Source organism: Heloderma suspectum, chromosome 1 (genome assembly GCF_057233095.1).
Source record: "Heloderma suspectum isolate Gila_16-S chromosome 1, 16-S_ref, whole genome shotgun sequence".
NCBI classification, from domain to species: Eukaryota; Metazoa; Chordata; class Lepidosauria; order Squamata; family Helodermatidae; genus Heloderma; species Heloderma suspectum.
The window spans coordinates 57,949,268-57,975,707 of record NC_139458.1 but is presented as its reverse complement, the minus strand read 5'-3'; positions in this window follow the sequence as shown (position 1 = coordinate 57,975,707).

Sequence of the window (26,440 nt, the reverse complement as noted above, 5' to 3'; positions counted from 1 at the left end):
CTGATGGAAGGTGATTCCAGAAGTGCGGGGCCACCACTAAGGAGGCCCTCTACCTTGTACTCACCAGCTTAACTGCCCTTGGGGACAGGCAAGTGAGAAGGGCCAGTGTTGATGATCTCAGAGTGGAGGCAGGCTGGTAATGGGGAAGGCGGCCCTTTAAGTAACTTGGGCCCATACAATGCAAGGCATTAAATGTTCAAATCAGCACTTTAAGCTGGGCTCAGAAACACACTGGTGGCAACTGATGCAGCTGGTGCAATATCGGTGTCACAGAGCAGACCAGCCAGCCCCCACCAATATACTACAAAGCATTCTGTGCAGAATTGCCCTGAGAGTCTGTTAAGCAGAAAGCTCAAAGGTCTGATTTACACAGAAGGCTTTCCCCATTCCTCTAGCTAATATTCCCCTCTGCTTAATGCTACATTTGAAGGAATAGTCACAATTTAAAGAGGAATGGTAATAATGTACATTTCCAGAGCTAGGAGAAAGGTGCAGCTTTATCCTTTTAAAATTTGCAAGGTTGTCAGCATTTTCTGTTTCCCCTAAAGTCAAGAAAACACAGGAATAATTTAACATAATGAAAAGCTACAGATCAATGTTTTTCTTTACCACCAAGAGGGTCCCTCTTACCCCATCTCTTTCAGATGATTTTTTTCCCCTTCTTTCTTTTAATGTTATGTTGCAAAAGATGGCATTCCAGTCTGGGCTGCTAGTTGTTAAATACATTTGATTTGCAAAAACACAAGAGAGCTAATTAACTTGTGCTGAAGAAGCATAATTTATTATAACAAATTAAGGGCATTTAAAAAAAATTGTTCTGCCACAGTGAATTTCAATGATCACTCATTCAAAATGAGGAGGTACAAACATTCCTTGTGTTTTTAGTACCATATTAGCAAACTAAACTGTAAATATATCAGTATGGCGAGGGCAACCCACACAGGGAAAGGCATATTTATATAGCAATGTTACTTTTCTCAAACAATTTCCTTTGTATTACTTCTATTATGCGTATTTTAAAAAATTATATTCAGCTCAGTTACTAATTTACCGTAGGCCAATTGCCACCCTTGTTATTACATCACACCAGTGGTGTTTTAAGTAAGTTACAGTAATTTATCACTGGAAAAGACCCTGATGCTGGGAAAGATTGAAGGCAAAAGGAGAAGGGGACAGCAGAGGATGAGATGGTTAGATAGCATCACCGATGCAATGAATATGGACTTGAGCACACTCCGGGAGAGAGCTCAGGACAGGAAGGCCTGGCGTGCTATGGTCCATGGGGTCACGAAGAGTCGGACACGACTGAATGACTGAACAACAACAACAACAATTTAACACTACCATGCAATGGGAGCTGATAAAAGAAACTGAGGTTTCATCAGACAGTTCTATAACTGGAACCCATCTTTAAAGTTCATAAGTGATTAGATACATAATAACAGTTTTTAAAATATATTGATAGATGATAGATAGATATTATATATATACACACGCATGCACATTCACAGGAGGTAGAAATTGTAATTGTGTTCTAATCTTTTATGTCTGGAGCAGGAATTGGAATATATATCCCATTAAATGCATTCAGAGGAACATAAGAAAAACCATGCTGGATCAGACCAAAGGTCCACCTAGTCCAGCATTCTGTTCACACAGTGGCCAACCAGCTGCCCATGGAAAACCCGCAAGCAGGATATAAGTGCAACAGCACCCTTCCAACCATGTTCCTCAGCAACTGGTGCACATAGGCATATTGCCTCTGATACTGGAGGTAGCATAGAGCCATCAGGAGTAGTAGCCATGATAGCCTCCATGAATTTGTCCAATCCCCTTTTAAAGCCATCCAAATTGGTGTGCACCAGTTGCTGGGAAACATGGGTGGGAGGGTGCTGTTACACTCGTGCCTTGCTTGTGGGTTTCCCATGGGCAGCTGGTTGTCCACTGTGTGACTGGAATGCTGGACTAGATGGACCCTTGGTCTGATCCATCATGGCTCTTCTTACGTTCTTATGAAAAGCGCTCCCTCCCTTCGTGTCAAATGCCATGCTGAAGCAGCTAACAATAGACAATATTCAAGAGTATAACAAATAATCACAAAAACAACCATAGTAGAAGCAACAAAACCCTGAAGAAATTAAAACAGCCCAAAAGATCCCCCAAACTGCCAATTACACAATACCAAAAAACAGATGTAGAGACTGAACAAAACCAAAGAAGAACTTATATCAGTTCAGCCGCAAAGCGGTACAACAGGGGTAGGAAGCCTCTGGCACCCCGAAGGCTGAATTCAGTTTCATAGAAACTCTCAGGGGCCACATTCCAATGATGGGTGGAGCCAAAGGCAAAAGGCATGGAGCCAAAATACAAAACATACCAGCATCTTGTAGCTTAAAGCTCTCACTGCTGGTAACTAAGCCTTTGCAGCGGCATTTCAGTCTTTCAGAATGGGGAAAAACTGCACAAAACTCAGTAAACTGCCAAGCTATTAGGGGGGGAAGAGGGATGAACCATAGAAAGGCGGTGTGGCCATTTGAGGAACCACTGAGGTTCAGATTGGGAACCCAGGAAGGCCAGAGTTGGCTCCTGGGCCTGAGGTTCCCCATCCTTGCTTTACAGAGTAACCAGATTGTAGCCTGCTGCCTGAAACATCATAGCATGACGGACACTTGGCACCATGACTGCAAATGTCTTAATCGTAGTGGATATCTGCTGGGCCACACTCCATGGAGGAATCCAGAGCAAGGCCTCTGAGTCTGATGCTGAACGGAATGCACAGGGCAGCACATAGAAGAGAAGATGCTCTTATGAATATCCAGGTCTCAACTATTAAGGGCTATAAATTCTAAAACCAGCGCCTGGAATTGAGCTCCAGAAGAAACAGGTAATCAATGTAGATCAAATTAGAGCCCTCTTTATGTATGTGTTGTATGAAAGGAAATCACATGTAGAACAAGACTGTAGGCCACACCCTGGCTGTGCCCCTGAGGTTGCATGGTACTGATGCCCGCATTCCTGATGTCCACACAATAGGTGTGGACATCTGCTAAGTAAAGCCTATGCACAGAGACCTCTGCATGTGTGGGCTTTCCACACAGTCTGGAACCCTGAATAATTGGGCTTCCAGAATGCATGACATCCACACTTACTGCCACATAACACCAAGCCATAGTTTGTTAACCACAGTTGGTTGCTTTAGCCATGAATTGTCTTGCAGGTGAGCAAACAAACCATGGTTTGTTTTCCCTATCTCTTCTTTGTTTCCACCAACCTTCAGAGCAGTTTTATTTTCAGACTGTTCTTGCTGGGTGCCTGTTTCAGGGCAAACAGCAGTGCAAACCAGCTAGGGATAAGCCATGATTCTGGGTTCAGACGCCACGACAAACCATTTTATTTATTTTATTTACAGTAATTTTTAAGCCACCTTTAAGGGTAGAACCCAGACTTCATGAGCCAACAACAAACCTATTTGTGGTTTATAGCTGATTAACAAACCATGGTTTCTGTGCAGGGTTCAGACACAACACTAAGCCAGATTTCAACAAACCACAGCATGGCTTACCATTATGTGTGAACCAGGCCAATATGTAGATGCTGGGGCTCGGGCTGCACAACTGCAGGAGTGGGGCAGACGTGCAATCCCTCAGCCCCATTCTACACAGCAAGCATGTGGGAAGGGGGCTTAGGGTCTGACTAGTGTGTTCTGACCTACTAACTTCACCTGGAGGCAATATTCTGTAGAACTGGAGTTTTTAAATGCTTTTCAACTGCAACCTCACATAGAGTGTGTTACAGCAGTCAAGGCTGGAGTTAAGGGTAACTAGAGCATGAATGTTGACTGATATGTTTCTGGTGACAGGGGGAAGTGGTGGGGGTTGTAAGCATTCCAGAGTAGGGATAGGAGAATTTGAGAGTTTCACTTTCTCCCACATTTTATTTTTAAAAAAAAAAAATCTCAAGTTCTTTCTCTTCCAAATGTGAACTTTGTGAATTTTGGTAAGTTTTTTTATCAAAAACAAACTATAACAAATTTCTCACCCATCTGCACCAGCCAAATTCAACAGGTGCAGCTACTCCTAGCATGGAGAGGGCCATGATGTACCTGCCTGCCATAGAGCTGTTAAGTTGAGGAGCCTGTTAGAAAAGAAGAGGTGGCAACCCCAATTAAGCATCACCAACGTGGTTGAATACACAGGGATTACAACCCAGACTTTTAAAAATGAAGCATTCAAAGCCCTGGGCTTGGATGGACGAATCAGTCAGATTCTGTTTCTCCCACATTTCTTTTTTAAATTTCAAACTTTTTTTGTCCTAAATATGGAGAGCTTTTCAAATTTTGATAAATGCTTATCAAAACTGAACTGAGACAAAATTCTCATCTATCCCTATCTCTGGAATCCCTATTCCAGAGGCTTTCGGGAGTGACCTGTACGTACATGTGACTTCCTCCCACATGAACCTGATTGCATACTAAGATCATTTTCTTTCTTTCTTTAATTTATACCCTGCCTTTCTACTAAGATCATCTTTGGAGGTCCTTCTCCAGATGCCCCTTTCAAATATTAGGTTGTTGTTGTTGTTGTTCAGTCATTCAGTCGTGTCCGACTCTTCGTGACCCCATGGACCATAGCACACCAGGCCTTCTTGTCCTGTGCTCTCTCCTGGAGCGTGCTCAAGTTCATATTCATTGCATCCGTGATGCTATCTAGCCATCTCTCCCATCCGCTTCTCCTTTTGCCTTCAGTCTTTCCCAGCATCAGGGTCTTTTCCAGGGAGTTTTCTCTTCGCATTAGGTGGCCAAAATATTTGAGCTTCAGCTTCAGTATCTGTCCTTCCAATGAGCACTCAGGGTTGATTTCCTTTAGGATTGACTGATTGGACCTCCTTGCAGTCCAGGGGACTCGTAAGAGTCTTCTCCAGCACCACAGTTCGAAAGCATCAATTCTTCGGCGCTCAGCCTTCCTTATAGACCAGCTCTCACAGCCATACATTACTACTGGGAAAACCATAGCTTTGATTAGACGGACCTTTGTCGGCAAGGTGATGTCTCTGCTTCTTACTATGCTGTCTAGGTTTGCCATAGCTTTCCTCCCAAGGAGCAAGCGTCTTTTAATTTCATGGCTACAGTCACCGTCTGCGGTGATCTTGGAGCCCAAGAAAGTAAAATCTGTCACTGCTTCCATTTCTTCCCCTTCTATATGTCAGGAAGTGATAGGGCCAGATGCCATGATCTTAGTTTTTTTAATGTTGAGTTTCAAACCAGCTTTTGCACTCTCCACTTTCACCCTCAACAAGAGGCTCTTTAGATCCTCTTCGCTTTCTGACATTAGGGTGGTATTGTCTGCATATCGGAGGTTGTTGATATTTCTCCCAGCAATCTTAATTCCGACCTCTGATTCATCCAACCCGGCATTTCTCATGATGTACTCTGCATATAAGTTAAATAAGCAGGGTGACAATATGCAGCCTTGTCGTACTCCTTTCCCAATTTTGAACCACTCGGTTGTTCCATGTCCGGTTCTTACTGTTGCTTCTTGACCCTCGTACAGGTTTCTCAGGAGACAGGTAAGGTGGTCTGGTACTCCCATCACTTTAAGAATTTGCCACAGTTTGTTGTGATCCACACAATCAAAGGCTTTCGCGTAGTCAATGAAGCAGAAATAGACGTTTTTCTGGAATTCTCTTGCTTTCTCCATAATGCAGCGAATGTTGGCGATTTGATCTCTAGTTCCTCTGCCTCTTTGGAACCCCGCTTGTACTTCCGGTAGTTCTCAGTCCACATACTGCTGAAGCCTAGCTTGTAGGATTTTGAGCATCACCTTGCTGGCATGTGAAATGAGCGCAATTGTGCGGTAGTTTGAACACTCTTTGGCGTTGCCCTTCTTTGGAATTGGAATGTCAACTGACCTTTTCCAGTCTTGCAGCCACTGTCGAGTGTTCCAAATTTGTTGGCATATTGAATGCAGCACTTTAACAGCATCATCTTTTAGGATTTTAAATAGCTCAGCTGGAATACTGTCATCTCCACTAGCTTTGTTGTTACTAATGCTTCCTAAGGCCCACTTGACTTCACTCTCGAGGATGTCCGGCTCAAGTTCAGTGACTGCACTATCATGGCTATCAAGGACATTAAGATCTTTCCTGTATAGTTCTTCTGTGTATTCTTGCCACCTCTTCTTAATCTCATCTGCTTCTGTGAGGTCCCTGCCTTCTTTGTCCTTTATCATGCCCGTCTTTGCACAAAACGTTCCCTTGAGATCTCCAATTTTCTTGAAGAGATCTCTAGTCTTTCCCATTCTGTTGTTTTCCTCGATTTCCTTGCATTGTTCATTTAAGAAGGCCTTCTTGTCTCTCCTTGCTATTCTCTGGAACTCTGCATTCAGTTGGATATATCTTCCCCTTTCTCCCTTGCTTTTCGCTTCCCTTCTTTCCTGAGCTACTTGTAAAGCCTCATCAGACAGCCACTTGGCTTTCTTGCATTTCTTTTTCTTTGGGATGGATTTCGTTGCTGCCTCCTGAACAATGTTATGGACCTCCGTCCACAGTTCCTCAGGCACTCTGTCTATCACGTCTAATCCCTTAAATCTATTCCTCACCTCCACTGTATATTCATAAGGGATATGACTGAGGTCATACCGGAATGGTTTAGTGGTTTTCCCTACGTTCTTCAATTTCAGCCGAAATTTTGCAAGAAGCAGCTCATGATCTGAGCCACAGTCAGCTCCAGGTCTTGTTTTTACTGACTGTATGGAGCTTCTCCATCTTTGGCTGCAAAGGACATAATCAATCTGATTTCGATATTGACCATCTGGTGATGTCCATGTGTAGAGTCGTCTCTTGTGCTGTTGGAAAAGAGTGTTTGCTATGATCAGCGTGTTCTCTTGGCAAAACTCTATTAGCTTTTGTCCTGCTTCATTTTGTACACCAAGGCCATGCCTACCTGTTATCCCAGTGATTTCTTGACTTCCTACTTTAGCATTCCAATCCCCTATGATGAAGAGGACATCTTTTTTTGGTGTTAGTTCTAGAAGGTGTTGTAGGTCTTCAGAGAACCGATCAACCTCAGCTTCTTCGGCCTCAGTGGTTGGGGCATAGACTTGAATTACTGTGATGTTGAATGGTTTGCCTTGGATTCGTACTGAGATCATTCTATCATTTTTAAGATTGTACCCCAGTACTGCTTTTCCCACCCTTTTGTTGACTATGAGTGCTACTCCATTTCTTCTAAGGGATTCTTGCCCACAATAGTAGATATGATGGTCACCTGAATTAAATTTGCCCATGCCTGTCCATTTTAGTTCACTGATTCCCAAGCTGTCGATGTTCAATCTTGCCATCTCATGTTTGACCACTTCTCGCTTACCTTGATTCATTGATCTGACATTCCAGGTTCGTAAACAATATTGTTCTTTACAGCATCAGATTTTCTTTTCACCACCAGACACATCCACAGCTGAGTGTCCTTTCGGCTTTGACCCAGCCGCTTCACTCTTTCTGGCGCTACTTGGAAATACCCTCTGCTCTTCCCCAGTAGTCTATTGGACACCTTCCGACCTGAGGGGCTCATCTTCCGGCGTCATATCTTTTAGCCTTGTGATACGTTCCATGGGGTTTTCTTGGCAAGAATACTGGAGTGGGTTGCCATTTCCTTCTCCAGTGGACCACATTTTGTCAGAACTCTCCGCCATGACCTGTCCGTCTTGGGTGGCCCTGCACGGCATAGCTTATGGCTTCACTAAGTTACGCAAGCCCCTTCGCCGCAACAAGGCAGTGATCCATGAAGGGGTAAGTCTATTAGGTATTAAAATTAGGTAGGTCTACTCTAAACTGAAGAGAGGATGTCTTGGTTGTGGCATCCAACTTTGGAAAGCCTTCCCTACGGAGGCTCACCTTATGTCTTTTTGACTCTGGAGGAAAACCTTTAAATTTTTGAAGCATCTTAGAACTGTGATTGATCTCCTAGACTTTATTCTGCTGCCATGATTGTAAGGTTTGTGTCATATATAATTTTATAGCTTCCTTTTTTCCCTTGGAATTTAAATTTATCTTTTATTATTTTATAGTTTTAGGGCGTAATCCTATGGCAATTAGGCAGCATCTAGACAGCCATAGGATTTTTCAGTTCCCAGAAACCTCAGTCCCTCCCCCCTCCCCCACCACCTCGTAGACAGCGCAGTTCATCCCTGGCTCCACGCTCGTAAGAGCAGCATGGAGCAGGTGAAAAGGGGGCATTCCTGGGGGCAGGGAGGGGAAGAGACCACAGAAGTGCCATTACATCGCTTCCTATGTGCCATCCGCCCTCCCCCCCCAACACACCCCAGCTAGACAGCTGAAATCAGCTGTCTAGCCACAAATGCAGAGTGGCTGAAGTGTGGAGGAGTGGATCCCCACCATGCTCTACCCACCCTGCGCTGGATAGTCAGCTGCCTCCAAACTGCCTATCCCCATGGGATTGTGCCCTCCATTATTTTATTGTCCTGTTAACTTCCCTGGCCTGGCAGTAGTAACACTGAAGAGTGGCATATGAATAAATAAATCAAATTAATAGGGCTGCTGCTGTTTCATTTAGATCATTGGTCAGTCTCCTCTGGTCATCTCAATGCATCTCAGTGGTCATTCAGACGGACAATACTACTCCGGCCACTTGGGCTTGTTCCCTATAGTTCCCAAGACTATACCAGCAACCAATGTCCACTGGTTTCATGCATTCCAATGGCCACTCAGAAACTCAGTGTATTCTAATGGTCGTACAGTGTCAATCTTTACAGTATGCTATAGTATATCAGTTCTTCATATTATACCTTCTTTGCTTAACACACATACGTGACAGCTTCATCTGTTTCAAGACTGCCAGCAATTTGGTGCTAGGAGACTGCTTTGGAGAACTGCACACCCCTCATCTACCTGCTATTTTTGCCGTGTATTTTTGCCACCATTTCTGCCAGCTATGGACACCTTTACCTGCCCCACCTTGGCTTTGCCTCCCACACCAACAGCTTACTTCATCAGTATTTATACTGAAAAGCAATGTAATATGCCAGACCACACTTCCAGGGCAAAGCAGCTAAACATGAACAAATTTTCATTCATTTCATTTGTTCGGATTCCCACCAATTGATTCCTATAACAATGACTGAGCAAATGGGGTTCTTTCATTCATTTTTCCATTTGATTTCAAAAGGAATGCACACCCCTATGCAGAAGTCTGGACCTTGGCTCAGAATTATACTCAGCCACGTACTCTCCTCACTGGTGGCTGAGAGAGTTGATCACGCTACAATTATTCACATTTTTTATAAATTCAATGACTGTGCATAGAGGATGGTGTGGCATTGCAGTGGCAGGCTCCACCCCAACCTACATGCATTCATTAGAATATCTGGAGAGGGCCCCACATATACAAGTGTACACACAGAGGCAGGACTGCAAGGGTAGACATGGTTGGGCACCTGCTGAGGCGTGAGGGCCCACACCCCCACAGATGCCCACTGAAAAGAGCCCCCTGGACTTGCTCCTCTTCACCACTGTGACATGCTTGTTCACCTGCCTCTACTCTGGCCCGGATAACAGTGTTGGTGAGAAGGAGGAGCAGTAGATGTCACTGCCCACTGGCTCTCTGGCTGTCCAACAAGCAAGTGATAGCAGTAATGAGAAAGAGGATGAGGAACAATAGCAGCTGGTGACAATGCAAGAAGAAGGTAGACTCACAGCTCAATGAAAATGTCAACCCGGTGTGCGACTGCTGTGAAGCAGGCAAATTCCATGTTGGGCATAATTAGGAAAAGGAACAGAGAATAAAACTGCCAAGATCATGCTGCCCTTATATAAATCTATGGTGTGACTACACTTGGAATACTGTGCACCGTTCTGGTTGTTGCACATAAAAAAAGATATTGTAGAGTTGGAAAAAGTGCAGAAAAGTACAACTAAAATGACAAGAGGCTGGAGCAACTGCCCTACGAGGGAAAGATACAACAGCTAGGATTGTTTAGCTTGGAGAAAAGGCGAGTAAGGGGAGGCATGATGGAGGTACCCAAAATTATGCATGGTGTGGTGTATGTGGATAGAGAGACATTTTCCCCCCTCTCTCATAATACTGGAACCCAGAGTCATCCCATGAAGCTGATTGGTGGGAGATTCAGGACAGATAAAAAGAAGCACTTCTTCACACAGCGCATAGTTAAACTATGGAATTCGCTACCACAAGACATAGTGATGGCCAGCAGTTTGGATGGCTTTAAAAGGGGGTTAGACAAACTCCTGGAGGAAAAGGCTATCAGTGGCTACTACTCCTGATGGCTATATGCTAACCTCCAGTATCAGAAGCAGTATGCCTACAGTATGTACACCAGTTGCTAGGGAACATGGTTGGGAGGGTGCTGTTGCACTCATATCCTGCTTGTGGGTTCCCTGTGGGCAGCTGGTTGGTCACTGCATGAACAGAATGCTGGACTAGATGGGCCCCTGGTCTGATCCAGCATGGCCCTTATTATGTTCTGATGTTTTTAGAGAAGGAGCCCTGGAGGGTGTCTGCCTGAGGACCCTCAAAAACCTGGAGACAGTACTGCATGGAGGGCTCTCTCCCATTTAGCAGGAACCCTTAAGAAACATGGTCCCTGACTGCATGGAAAGACCCCTCTCTTTGTACAGCTGTAGAGGTATCTAAAGAATGTGTATAACTTGGGGCAGAGCCTACAATCATGATAATGCACATGTCCCCTGCTTGTTCATTGGACACATTAAGAATGTATGTATAGGCTTATATGTCTGCCAGAGTTTTCCAGATGTTAAAATGAGAAAAGCAGTAAGTAGCATAATTTCCAGTGTTGCTGTGAGAAGACTGTAAAGTGGTGTAGTGGTAAATTTTGAAGCACAGGTGCTCGTCGTGACGGTCCCCATAGCCACGCCCCCCAGGAGAGGTCAAAACTGCAAGTAGCTGCGTTGTTCCATATCAACGAACAAGCTCTAGCAGTTTTGATCTCCAAGATGATTAGGTCCTTTGTAAGTGCCCATTCTACCCAATCCAAAATATTTTGCATTACAACAGGGAACAGTGTATTGTTGCTGGGAAAATTCATTTCCTGCCCCCCCCCCCCAGCTACTGTGAGGATTGCAGCTAAGCTCAAAGGGGATTCTGAGAGGAGCAGCAGACGACAGCAGCATCCCTGCTAGTCAACAAATGCCGGCACTGCCCCCCGGTGAGCCCTGGCTCCACTACACCACTGGGTGTCAATAGTAAATATGCTTCCCAAAAGTCTAATAACCGTCTTCTATTCATAATGGCCGTAGTGCTTACTTGGTGGTTCTTACCGAAATTAAGGACTCTGGTATTAGGGGCCATACATGCATAGAGAAGTTTTATTTTATTTATTTATTTATTTATTTAATTTATTAATCGCCCATCTGGCTGGTCACCCAGCCACTCTGGGCGATGTGCAAAGTATATAATAAAACAGTTTAAAACAATACAATTCTACAGTAAAAACATTTTCTAAAATACCCTAACCCACCCCAAATGCCTGCCTGAACAACCATGTTTTTAATGCATGGTGGAAGCTCATTAAAGAGGGGGCATGGCGGAGTTCCCTAGAGTTCCACAGAGTGGGGGCCACCAGAGAAAAGGCCCTCTCCCTCATCCCCACCAGTCTAGCTGTCCTGGCTGGTGGGACAGAGAGAAGGCCATCCGAGGCTGATCTTGTTAAGCGGCCTGTCTGGTGTTGCTGGAGACACTCCTTAAGATAGACTGGGCCAGAACCATACAGGGTTTTAAAGGTCAAAACCAACACCTTGGTTTTGTTTTCTGGATTCTATTGCTTCTTCTTCATTGGTGATTTTGTCTTCTAAGCTAACAGCAACAATTCTAGGCCTCCCCTTACTCGCCTTTTCTCCAAATCCTCCCCGATAATGCATTGTATTTTTCAATAGGTCACACCATGTTCGGTTAAAGATGCCACAGTAGGACGCACATCTAAGAGTGAGCATAAGAAAATGGCCTTTATTTATAGGGAGCATAGCCCATAATGTGCAGTTTCCAACATTGAGGTACACCACGGTGAGCCTGAAAGGTTGCCAATTCTTTCCTGAAAACTTCGAGTGATTCCAGAGGTCCGGAGTTCTACTGTTTGGGGTAATTAATATACACTAACAAGGCAAAGCGATGGCGCTCTCCTGCCATATTCATGCAAAATCAATAGCAATAGCTTACTCTGACAACATTGCTCATCCTGAGCAGCAAACTGTGTTAACCAAGTCTCCCAATTAAAAAGATCACAAAAGGAAGAACAATTTTCTTTTCAGTTGCTTGCTGTGTTATAGCTGCATTTCAGACATCATCTGAGGGAGAGGTGTAATTTAGTGGCAAGGCATTTTCTTTCTGATTGGAAGAAAAAGGAAATAAAGTTGATCAAACAGAAATAAAAAAATGAAAGAAATTATTTGTAAAATACAAAAAGCACTATGATTTGTTAATCATTTTCAAAACTGTGTCACATGCTATCTGAATAACAATCTTCTCTCACTTTATCCATCAGGAGAGACAGGCATGTAACAGGCTGGCCAATTTATAATAAACAGCCTTGTTATACTAGACTGATTGCAGAGATGTTACTTTAATGGAGAATGCTGCAGATGATATTAAAATACAGCTAAAATGCCAAATAGGCTGATTTTGCATGGTTTTATTCATACCGAGCCATTCAGCATGTTCAAATCTATAGGTGGTCCTAGAATAAATTTGAACAGTCCATCCACCTTACCAGATGACACATAACTAGACCACTGGAAAGAATGATGGCCTGTTCTATCAGCATCTTACCCAGAGATGCAAGCACTACTATGATACTGTACATCAGTCTTCTTGCATAATCATTATCCAGAGATAATAACCCCTTAATACCCCGTCAGCATCACATTTGGCAACATGAACAAAAGATAAATAATCATGGCTGAAGCTAGTTAAAAGCAAAGAATCGGAATCATGTACTTCATTCATCCATGGTCTGGTCTCTGGGTGAGAGACCAAGTAGACAAACCAGAGCTGCAAAATTCAACTCAATTTGAGGGAAAGAGGAAAAACCAGGGGAGGACCACACCCTGGTTTTAGTTCCTTCCGTATGAGAGAACATTGGAGATTTAAGATGTCTTTGTAACATTGGCTCTACCTGCAGATATTTATTTATTTATTTATTTATTGCATTTATACCCCGCCTTTCTCCCTCTCACAAGGAACTCAAGGCGGCTTACATTATCCTCCTCCTCACCGTTGTATCCTCACAACAACAACCCTGTGAGGTAGGTTGGGCTGAGAGTCTGTGACTGGCCCAAAGTCACCCAGTGAGCTTCCATGGCCAAGTGGGGACTAGAACCCGGATCTCCCGGCTCCCAGTCCGTCACTCTCACCACTACACTACACTGGCTCTCCATGCAAGCAGAACATTCATGAGGACAAACAGGCACTGCCACAAGGCTGAATCTCTCCCAGAGAGCAACCTGAGCAGCCCCCAAAGCTATGCTTCCAGTTGCAGCCATTTCCCCACTCCAGCTGCAGCCTCCTGTGCCGATACCCCACACCATTTCTGCAAAGGGTCCCACCTTGAGTGCCATTTCTGGAAAGATTCCACCTTGAGTGCCATAAATCAAATAAATAAATAAACTCTCAAGAGAGGCTCTGTGAAAGTTGCATCAGAGACTGAGGAACTCTGTCTTTGGTTCCAAACCGTTGTCTTTTTCAGAGTGACAGAGATGTAATAGGGATTTGTTCTGACTTCAAAGCACATGTCAGTTGCTTTGTGACCACATTTAAAGTCCTTGTCCTCTATAATGAGAAACCAGATTTATTTATTTTTTTCTGACATGGGTATTCTCAATACAGAGGTGCGGGCAGGGGGGATGGAACATGCATGCCCTCATATATGAAGAGTGGCATGTGGGTTCATTTCACCATGACTACATGCCAAGGGGTGTAGCATACTCAGGAGGTGCAGTTCACCCAGAAACAGCTACAAAAACATTTCATCTCCACTGTTGTGGTCACCAGCGCAGCTGAGTAAAAGGAAGGAAAGGGAAGTCAGAAGTGTATTTGGAAGGCACGCGGCACCAGCGGGGGTGACCTTTGGGGTCAGCGAAGGGCAGAGGCAAGCAGGAGGTGTTTCTCCTTTGGCTCAGATTTTGATCCAAGCTGGAAAAGAATGTCTGATCTGGCCATGGTCACATGTGCCTTAGTTTAGTTACACTGCATTTGGACTACTGTAGTGCGCTCTATGTGGGGCTGCCTTCAAAAACTGTTCAGCAAATTCAGCTGGATGCTGAGGCCAGACTGTTGAATGGGGCCAGGGACTGGTTACAGGGAGCTCACAACTCCTTTGTTACAGCAGCATCACTGGCTACCAGTCTATTTCCAGGTAGAATTTGAAGTGTTGGTTATGACCTATACAGCCCTATACAGCTTGGGATCAGGCTACTGAAAGACTGCCTTCTCCCATATCAGCCTTCCCGGTTCCTAAGATCTTCTGGAGGGGCCCTTCTTTAGAGACTGCCACCTTCAGAGGCATGTTTGGTGGTGACCCGAGAGAGAGCCTTTTCAGTGGCTTCTCCCAAACTCTGGAACTCAGAGAGGCTAGGTTTGCTCCCTCTCTGCTGTCCTTCCAGCAGTTGGCAAAGACTGCTTTATTCAAGAAGGCCTTTAGCATGGAAGTGAGTCTGATGGGTTGGGCGCTGTTTTTAATTTTAAAAAAATTGTATGTTTTTAATTTAGTGGATTGTTTTATTGTTTTAATCCATTTTAATAGGTTTTGTAAGCTGCCTTGAGTGCCATCTTTTGGTAGAAAGGCGGAATACAAATTAATTAATTAATTAATTAATTAATGGATTCAGAAGTCTTGCCTCTAATTTTAGGTGAGCTTTTAGGAACCCCCAGAGTTCATTTCTGGAAACTTTGTTGACATCTCTCATGGGCACAAAAGGGAAGTTTTGTAAAAGCATGTGCCAGAGAACCCACAGAGGTTAAGCAGGAGTCCCAGAAGGCTGAATTTTAAATATTGATTAGAACTTAACAGCCAAATCATGGCTGCAGGCCACTAGGCTGTTTTGCTTCCTAACTCTGCAATATCTGAGTATGTCAGAAATGGGTCTTTACTTTTTCTTGAAAAGTGGGAAAAGTTTTACTAGAGGGGTGGGGAACCTGTGTCCCTCCATATGATGCTGGATTCAGCCCCAGCTACCATGGCCAATGGTCAGGGATGATGGGAGTTGAAGTCCAACAATATCTGGAGGGCCACAGGTTCCCCATTTGCATTTTACTACAATTTAAACAGCTAAACAATGTCAATAAAATACTAGACCAAATAAAGACAGCTGACACAAATGCCCTATCATATGCCATTAAATGCCTGGGAGTAGAGGGCAGTCTTAAACTGGCACAAAAAAGATGACATAGTTGGCACCAGGTGGGCCTCAGTGGGGAGATCTTTCCATAATGGGGGGGGCACCAGTGAGAAGGCCCTCGCCCTTGTTGCCACCTTCCAAGCCTTCCTTGGAGGAAGGCCTCTGTCAATCGTAGTGTCTGACTAGGTTCATGTCGAGAGAGGCGCTCCACCAGGTATTGCACTAGCATTCACACTTGAGACAGCAGTGCAGTGTTCCTATAGAACCAGCATAGTGTCTTGGAGAGTGGGGGCATAGCTCAGTGGTAGAAAATATGCTTTGCATCCCGAAGGTCCTGAGTTCAATCCATGACATTTCCAATTTTTAAAAGGCTCAAGTAGCAGGAAATGGAAAAGGTCACTCCCTGAGACCCCCAGAGAACTGCTGCCACTCAGAGTAGACCAGCCTTCCCCACCCTGGTGCCTTCCAAATGTTTTGAACTACAAATCCCATCATCCCAGAGAGAGCCTTCTCTGTAGTGGCCCCCACTCTGTGGAACTCCCTCCCTAGAGAATTCCGCCATGCCCACTCTTGAATGCCCTTCCACCACACATTAAAAATGTGGTTCTTCAGGCAGGTAGTTGGGGTGGGTTAGGGTATTTTTTAGAAATACAGTGTTTTAATGTGGAATTTTATTGTTTTAAACTGTTGTACTATTGTACATCGCCCAGAGTGGCCGGGTGACCAGCCAGTTGGGGGATTAAGAAAATAAATAAATAAATGAAATCCCAATTTGCCATGCTGGCTGGGGCTGATGGGAGTTGTAGCACAAACCATCTGAAAGGTGCCAGTTGGGGAAGGCTGAAGCAGACAATAATCTGCATAAGGCAGATTCATATGGTCTGACAGAATGTGATGCTGAAGCTTAAAGGCCTCCATTAAGAAGCCCACAGCCCGGATGCATGTGCGACATTGTGGTGGAAGGAAAGCATCTTGCAAGAGGACGGAGGCAACTGAAAGTCCCTCCAGGGGTATGTGTATCTAGTAATAAAAACCAGCACACAGTGTCCATGCTACACCATTCCCAATCTCAGTTTTGTGTGACAGTTGCATGGGAAGAGTTAAGCTGATCCAAGCTCTCATAGAGGTAAATTTACACATGGGTGCCAGGGCTAAGGGGGCAAAGGAAAGGGTTAAGCAGCACAGGGGGTTACACTGAACCGCAGCTTCTCCATGCATTATAGCAAGGTCCTCTCTTCATGTATGCATCGGCACTCGCCACTGGGTGGTCCTGGGAAGGCAAAGGAAGCCGGTCTCACAGAAAGGCACATGGTTGTTTGCACAAGGGCAGGTAATCAAGCACCGTCATATATTTCAGGACCTGGAAGAGCTCCCAAAGATCCCAGCGGTGGCTCCAATCACATTTAAATCCAAAATGAGGGCCCAATTACACATGAAGTTAAGCACATGGCTGGTGCTTGACTGCAAGATTTTTCTTTCACAAATAGCCAGTATGGGCCGCCAATATGGACTGGGACTGTGGCATGGGGATATGGGGCTTTAACCCTATATGAACCCAATCCACATCACCACCCCCAGCCCCATACCTGCTATTTGCATGGGGGGGGAGTGCCAAATGAAGCTACTTGGAGCTTCCCCACCATGAAAATCCCAGAAGCACCTCCCCCATCTAGATAGGACCGGGGGGGGGGCAAAAGGTCAAAGCTCCCTATCATTATGGCCCCATTCCATATTGGGGGGCACACCAGCTATTTGTAAAAGAAAAATCCTGCACACAAGGGTAGATAAAATCACATGAAACATCACCACAGTCCTCAAACTCTGCCAGGCCTACCTGACTCCCAGAATCCTGAGTCTTAACTGAAGTGGCATGTAACAGAAAGGGTCTATTATCTGTCTCAGAGCTATCCTCTGGTGCAGGGGTGGGGAACCTCTTTCATCGTGAGGGCCAAATTCAATTTTGATCTCTCACGGGCCACATTCCAGTGCTGCGTGGGGCCAAAGGCAAAGGGATGGGGCCAAAACTACCAAAAATGCCAGCGTATAGTAGCTTGAAGCTTAGGAAATCCATTTCAGCATTTTGGAATGGGTAAAACACACATACACACACACACACACACAAAAGCTGGGAAACCACCAAATCATCTATGGATGGAGAAAGGGGTGGGGCCAGGGGGAACCCCCAGAGGGCTGTATTGGGACTCCAGAAGGACCGTACTAGTGGCATTGAACTCTACCTTCTCCAGCAAGGATCTCTAGGAGAGAGAACATCCTGGGGGGCTGTCCTTCCTCAGCCTCTATTTCCAATGAATTCATGGGCGGTGAGGATTTCGCACTGGAATGATTCTGCTTGAGGAGCTTGTGGGTCACACAACACACACAGCTCTCCACATTGATATTAGCTCCATCCTGCTTCTTTAGACCTGGGGTTCAGCCAAACTCCCAGTAGGGATCTCATGTAGCTGGGAAGATGGGGAGGTCCCACCCACATGCCTGAAGCTCTTGAAACGTCTGCTAGCTCTGTGCTCCATGAATGGAGCTGGAGCATGCCTCCTACAGATGACATTAGAGCAGCCTTCCCCTGGTGCCCTCCATATGTTTTAGACTACAACTCCCAGCATTCCTGAACATTGGCCATGCTGGATGAGGCTGATGGGAGTTGAAGTCCAATACACCAGGTGGGCACCAAGTTGGGGATGGCTTCATTAGAGTGTATTATGTTAATGAGTGTTTTAAGTACCAAATCATGTCAAATAAATCATAAATATTATTTAATGAAAGATAGCCAGCTGCCATTATAATATTTGCTCTCATTATAATGTCTGTGTCTATACCTGCCCTGAGCCTAAGATCATCCTCAGAGGCCCTTCTCTGAGTGCCCCTGCTAAATGAGGTGAGGCGGATGGCTACTAAGGAGAGGGCCTTTTGGGTGGTGCCATCCTGGCTGTGGAATTCCCTCCCCAGAGAGGCTCGCCTGGTGCTTGCGTTGCGATCATGTCAGTGGCAGGTGAAGACCTTTTTATCTTCCCAGGCTTTTTAGCCCTTCGGTTTTAAAAATGGTGTTAGTGCATTTTAGACTCTTTACTGCTGCTGGCTTTTACCTTTGTTATGACTTTGGTTTTATGCTGTTTTAAACATATGGTTTTATATTATGTTTTACTATGTTATTGTATTTTATCTTTTTAAGCTTTGTCTTATAAATTGCCCACAGAGCTTCAACTAGTGGGTGGTATAGAAATGTAAGAGAGAGAGAAAGAATTGTGTAACAAATCCTTTTGACGATCTTTGCTTTTAAAGGCTAAACATTCACCTGGAAGAGGACATGGCTGATTAATATTTTGTTTTATATGTCAACATAATATCCACTTTTGAAAGCCAGTTTGCATCTTCTCCTAAGTTTTGTAGATGTAGTTGCAATTTATTAGTACAAATGGCAATTAGCATGTATTGTTTTGTTTTGCTGTGAAATTTGGAAGAAAGTAAAGTAATGTAATATCCATTTATTCCTAATATTTATGTAAATATTACTTATGGGAAGGTACTAAAAACTGCATATGTGTGTGAGTGTGTTTTTTAAGGAAAGAAAAGGGCAATCCTTTTGTTTTCTACATAGCAGACTTTTTTTCTGGAGCTGAATAGAAAAATAATTGAATTGAAGTGAAGATTTTATTTTGTATCCAGTCTATCTTATAAATGGCAATATGTTACCACAAATAACTCTCTAACCAACAAATACTTTCATATAGACCAGGGTACCAGGGTACCTTACTGAAGGCACAGATGGGATTCATTAAAACATGCTAAAGTTTAAGAGATCATTCAGAAGAGAATTGAATTCAATCAGTTTGAGATTTGTGCTCAGTTCAGATTTGTTGCATATAGATTCAGAGTTTGTGCTTCTGTGATATTTCATTTGTTATTTTGAAATTTCAGAATGGAGATGCACAGTTTAAGTTTGTTACTTAAAACCATATTTCTAACTAGAATAGTAGTCTCCTACAATGTATACAGCTCAAAATAGGAATGTGTGAATCAATTAATCAGCAACATCTTTCTGTTTCTTGTTGCATTAGCACTGATACCCCTTATAACTGCAGCCAGTGACCTAAGCAAAAAATTGCTGGGGGTTCCATCCAATGCCATGCAAGTGGATTTCTGCTCAAGCAACGGGACCTACCTCCATCCCTTCCCCCCTCAATCCCTGTGTGCCCCAAATCTGCTCCAGAGGGTCCCCCAAACTCCAGACAGATTTGGATGCACTGGGACTGTAGGCAGAGGGGGAGCCAATTTCCCCAAAGGTGCCCATTCCATTGGCGGCTACATAACATTGGATTTCAACCTCTAACTTTACCATCGTTGAATTATGAAAGGTTTGAAATGTAAATCTGGGTTCTGCAGGTCTTCATTTGCAGCCTAACCTACCTCATGGAATTGTTGTAAGGATTAAATGGTATAACTTCACATATGCAGTACGCTAATCATGTGGCCTGGCCCTACACACATTGGACTCTACATGTATAGGTTGTTGTGCACAATATGCCATCTAATGGGCAGATGGCTGGACCAGGGGTTTGGTGCACTCAGTGAGTGGGGCGGTGGCGGCTGGGGAAGGCAAGCACAATCCCCATCCCATCACCACATGTGAACCTGAAACATCTGCACAGGGCTACAGTTCTGTCTTTGCCACCACACTAAAATCATGTGATTCATTCAGTGCTGTGGGGTTCAGTAATGACAGCATGGAATATAAGAAGTTGCCTTATACCAAGTCAGAGAATTGGTCCATCGAGTATTGCCTATACTGACTGGCAATGTCTCTATAGGGGAGGGATGTATGAGAATTTCATTTTTGCTCACAAAACATGTGAGCATGCTCTGTTCAAAGCTCTGAATGTAGGCACGAGCATGTGCCCACCCAAAAATGTTAGCAATTTTCAAACATGTGCTCATGTTCATCTCACTCCTGATTCCCAGTTCAATTTGCACAAATTTCCTAATTTTTGCAAATGTCCTCAATAGACTGTCTCAACTCCACTTTAATCTATGGAAGAAATTTGTGCAAATTAGGGAATTTGTGCAAATTGGGGGAGATTCACACAAATCTCCCATTTGATCGCTGCTCGATTTGCGCAAGTTTCCCAGTCGTGCAAAGCGACCAGTGATTGCAAATGGGAATCAGGCACAAGACCAGCAGCAACATGATGTTTGGGGAATCTTAGCACTCTCGAACATGGCTTGTTTGCCTGGTTACAGACAGGAATCTTTCCCAGCTTCACTCGGAGGTGCCAGGGCCTGAAAGTGGAACCTTCTACATGCCAAGCATGTGCTCGGCCATGGAGCTAAAACTTACCTGCCTTCAAATGCCAAAGCCTTCAAATACCAAAACAATTCTGACAGGTATGCCATTTTTGTCCTGATTCAACAAGCCTTCACCCTGGGAGCGTGGAATGGAAAGATTGTATAGAGATGTTTTAAATAAATAAATCAGCCTTGCTTCCTGCAGCAGCACAGAATGAAGGGCAGCTTAACTTAAACAAGTTGTCCTCCTACGCTGCAGAGCTCTAAACCAGCAAACACCTTGATATGAATAGCAACTGGAGTTCAATAGGCTGCCTGAAAAGCACAGATGCGCTTGCTTTGACCCTGCCCAATGCAAGGGAGGTCCAGCCCATTATGCACCAGCTGGAGCATTTGCAGCCTCCTGATAGGCCTGCCTAAGAGTACAATTACCCAGGCTTGAGGCTGTGTATCTCTGTAGGCTGACTGTTTCCTCCAGCCATGCTTGAAAATGTTCTGCTGCTGAAAGAGTTAAAAAAATCCCCTTGGAAAAGCTAATTATTGCATGCAGATACTTCTTTGTGCGATCAAGGAGGGGACAATTTAATAGGCTCTGTAATACAACCAAGAACAAAATTGCTTTAAAGGAAGTCTCTTGTTGAGTGACAACTCTGTTGCCTGAGCCAATTAGGTCCCAATAAAGAGTGTTGAATTGGCTCCTGCTTTCTCATTAATTATGTTCTGTCACAGACATGGGGCTTGATTTAGCAATTTTGTATTACATTAAGATACTGAAAGGCATGGAACAAATGGCTCACTCGGATAATAGGCATTCTATACACGGTGTGACATTTACTACCCAGCTGTCCATGAGGCAGACTAGCACTTCAGTTCAGGGGTTTATTTGTCGTTGCTTCAAAGGGACACTCAGCTTTTCACAAAAAAGAAACAGAGAGGCTAATAGATAGGACAAAATGTACTGCTGATATGCTTTATTAGAGATAGGATACTAGGGTTTTGCTAACAAGCTCATCCGTTGGGACTAAGCCGAGTTTGCTGTCAATCATCCTCCACACAAAAGCACACTGGTTAACAAGGAGAAATGAATTACAGACGCTTATTCCTGCCTGTGGGATCACAAATACACCAATCTGTGAAAGAGGCACAAACTCAGGAGACAAGCTACATATTTGTCAATAACCTCCTAGAAAGAACCCTAGTAATTCTTTGAAGACCTTTGATTTAGTTTCCCTCAAAAATACAAGTATAGGAAATGTTTTAGTTACCATGACATTTTTCCCTTTGTTACTTTGTACAAATTTTCATCACATTAAAAACAGAAAACTGAGGAGGTCTGCAAATGTTGCAGTAGGTATACACACTAGTTTTTATTCCAACCCACAGGAGGTGGCTGTTGTTGTAATCTTCATTAAAAGAGACAGAAAATTTTAAATCTCTAAACTTTAGGTTCAAAGCTACACTTGCCAATATGTAGAACATAAGCTGTACATCCTATACAGCAATTAAAGTCGCAGGGTTTTTTAAAGTCAGTGCTCTTTATTCCATTTGCATTTACACTGAAATGGAGATGTAATGCTGTCAGATTTTCCTGAACCACGATTGCAGCTGTAGGTTAGATAAATAGATCTGAGTGCCTGTGTATATATGGATATAGATGTGCATGATATGCATATTTGTGTGTGCATAAATTTATGAAAGAAAGACAGGAAAGGACTGATGGAATAGCTAACTTACAAGATATATAGTAAATAATGTATCTGAAGATAATGCATCTCGTAATTAGGTTTCCCAACTTAGGAAAGCCCTTTATCTCCCCATAATGGAGAGAGGGAGAGATCATAAACATCAAGATCTCAAGTTGCAAACCTTTAAGTGCATGAGTAATAGTCTGAAATAAGACCATCAAATTACATGAAATGATCAAACTACAGAGACTGTAATGAATGACATGTAACAATAGGGGCAGAGCTAATGTTATTTTGCCGGTGTTGAACATGAAATAATGTACCATAAAAAAGCAAATCTGAGACATCATGACCAGGCAAACCCACATTATCAAGGTTAAGCTGAAAGATCTGATCTGACTAATTTTTTTTTTAAGTGTAGTATCTGTAAGCCACCTTGGGGATCCTAGGACAAAAAGGGTGGACAAAACTGAATGAATGAATGAATGAAATGGGCATGATGAGTTTACAGTACTAGTATACACATTGTATTTAATGTATTAGATTTATATCTCACCTTTTTCTCCATGGAACTCAGGGATCACAGATGGAGTTATCCCATTTTATCTTCACAAACGTATGAGGTAGGTTGTGTTGAACTCAGATTTAAGTCTCAAACCCATCACAGGCCAGCAGTGCCTCAACTAGTCATGGATGAAATTCCCTTTCTCAGTTCACAGTTGTCTGGCCTTTCTGAGCTTTTTTAGAGACCTCTTGGAGAAAATGGATTTTCTTTCCTGAGAATTCTCCTAGACCAGCCTTCCCCAACCTGGCATCCTCTACATGTGCTGGACTAGAACTCCCAGCAACACATCTGGAGAGTACCACGTTTGGGAAGGCTGTCCTAGACTCTCCTAGAAAGACCAAGACAGCTGTTCTGCCACTGTCTGCCCTCTACTGTCACTTTGCCTCCTCACTCCCTTCCCAACCTTTCCCAAACTCATCAACTGGGAAGGAGGAAATTGGCAGCAGAGAAGACAGCTAAATGTTGAGGGGTTCATCCTATGTTCTCATAGGTCCTGTCTGTTCCCGTTGCTAATGGGAACTCTGGGAACTGTGCTTCTTTAAATTCCTCCTCACTTCCAAAATTGGCCACCACCAATAGTTCCATTTGCTTGGTTCATTGACAATAGCAAGCTATAATAGAATATACTTCTTAAATAATAAACGGAAAACAAATGTTGGACTGATTGAGCATTCTTATTATTATGTGTCTTCTTAAAACATAAAGTATGTTTAAAATTATGTTTTAAGTAAGGTGATTTCAAATGTTAATTAATTTGCATTATTTTCATGCATATTGTGGAGCCATCACAGCTTTTTAAAAGTAGGTTTTTGGATTTTATTAAAACAACAACAACAAAACAACCAATGAGACTTAAAAAAAATATAGTGCTGTGCCAAAAATTTCTCCCTCATTTTTTCGACCATTCTCATTCAATTTGATAGAAAAGAAATTGCTTTCGAAAATAAATTCAAAGGAGGAGAAATTTCAGATAAATTCTCATGGGTTAGATTTGGGGTTCTTGGGCTTACCTTACTTGTGAGGTGGCTGAGGAATGTGCATGAGTGTCCTGTCTGTCATTGCACAGTAACCTCTGTGGCAGCCTGTAGCCACCTCAGCTTCCCACGCTTCAGTTAAAGCCATCTTGAGGAAGCCATCATGAGGCAATTCCTCCCATGGGGCTTTTTCAGTTCAGGAAGTGCAGGTGGCCTGGGAGGCTGCAGAGCAATGGAAAGATGTGTAATAAAGAGGGAAAACACACACGGCACCCTTGGCCTCCTCGCAGTGATTAGCTAAGCTCAAAAATACCACGAAAAGAAATGCAAAATTCTGCCTCAGAAGCATGGAAGCCTCAACACAGTTGATGCTTTTGCCACCTACAGAAGCACTGCAATAAACCAAAAACCCTGAGGAAAAAAAGAAAGAACTCGTGCGACAACCCCTGCCAATAGTGAGCCCTATATGTGAGAAACTGTTGGAGAATTTCTCTTCCCCAGTTCCCCTAAGAGAAATTTTCAACCCAATTGCTCTGCCCACAAATAGGCTGGATAATTTTAAGAGGCCATGTGTGCACAACTCAAAAAAAGATACATGACAGGGATCCTCACCATACCCCCCAGTACTGTATGAACTTAGCACAGGTTCAGCTAAGCATGGCAGGGGAAGGGGCGGTTGTATGGCCAATAGTGGTGTACATTTGTTTTGTAAAGAATGAAAAATTGAAACAAATGAGGCCCATTCACTTCATTCATTACTATGAATGAAACAAATGAGTTCTGAAACGGCTTCAAATGTTACATGCTCAGTTGTTGTTCATTTGAAACTCAGTCAGAGCCAATTTTATTCATTGACGGTTAGTTTTGGTGTTTATGTTTTTTTTTGTTTTTGCTGCTGCTTTTAGTTTGTTGTAAATATGTTTTCATAATTGCTCCTGTGCTTTTTTGTATCTTGTAAGCAGCTTTCAGCAACTCCTATTTTGGAAGGGAAAAGCAAGGTATAATTTCTAAAAATAAATACATTAATAAATAAACGTTCCCCTAGCAGCCGAGTCAGGTCTGAGTCTGACTCAGGTTACAGGGAGGAAACGAGAGAGGGCAGAGAAGGAGATGGCCACTGTAAGCTGTCTAATCTTCAGTTGAAACATATTTGAGCAAAAACATCCAACATTCTGATGGGTTCTTCTTTGCATGTAGAACTCTCCAGTCACAGACAGTCACCAGACTTGTGGAAATCTATAAAAACAGGGTTTGTTTTGTTGCCTGTGTGAGTTCTTTCTCCCTGGAGCCTGAGTGGTTGCAGTTTCCTGTCAGCTTGGACTGACTCCAATCTAGTCAAGGTGGGTCGAACCTGGCCAGCAGCACTGAAAGCAGAGGTGCCAGATACTGACCCAGGCCCCACCATCATATCTGGGTCTGAGCCACAGCCTGACCCCAGTCCTCTGGGCTTCTCCTCATGGTCAGTACAGTACAATTCTTCCATTGGTCTATTCTTTCTCTTTGTTCAAAAACGGTTACACTCACTCCCTTCTTATAGTTCCTTGAGCATTTTGAATCCATCCCACACTGTGGTTTACTGCCATTCCCATTCCCTTATGCTTAGTTATTTGTAGTTTAGAGAGAGATGTTAGTTAACGATTAATCTGATCTCTGTGAGACTATCTGTTTTTTAAAAATATGCCTATACTGGAGAAGCCTTTTTCTATCCATCTGAAACCTGCCAGATCTGATCCCTTGGAGTGGTGGTAGATTGGCTGACAAATGCATGCCAATTGGAAAACACAGAAGTTATAGGCAGAAGAAGATCAGCTAGATCTCCAACTGAAAGCAATGGGAAATGAAAGAAGGGAATAACAAAACTGAAGGAAATAATAATAAAAATGACTGTGATCTTAATGTATTAATAACTGAATCAAGGCTGGAGGATCTTTTTCAGTCCAAGGGATGAAATCCAATCTGGGAAAGGTCTCAGGGGCCACAAAGGAAAGTAGGTGTGGCCAAAGGCAGAATGGGTGGGCTCAAAATATGATCCTTGCCCATTTTAAGCCTACACAGGTAATCAGGACAAGACTCTGCATGTCTGCTCAAAAGTAAGCAAGACTGAATCACTCAGCAACACTTTCAAACAGCATTCCAAATACCAAGCCTCTGCATGTCTACTCTGAAGTAAGCATGAATCATATGTCTACTCACGAGTAAGCAGGACAAGCCTCACAAGTAAGGAGGACTGAATCAGCAGCTTCCTCCTCAGGTCCGACCCCCTCATGTGCCCTATTCAGATTGCATCATGCCTGAACTAAAGAACTGAAAATTTAATAACAAAAATGAATGGAATAGCTAAACAAACTCCAAAAAATCTTCCAGTGGGGGCATGACAAATCTATCACATCTCTAGCAGCCAATTTTATTATGTGTAAATCCATAAACACATAAAAACAAGGTTGTGGCTGTGTGGTTGCTATCATTCCCAACAGGAATGGCCTGTCCATGTTGAAGGCCACATTTAACAGCTTATTTTGAATGGATAATTGAAGTCT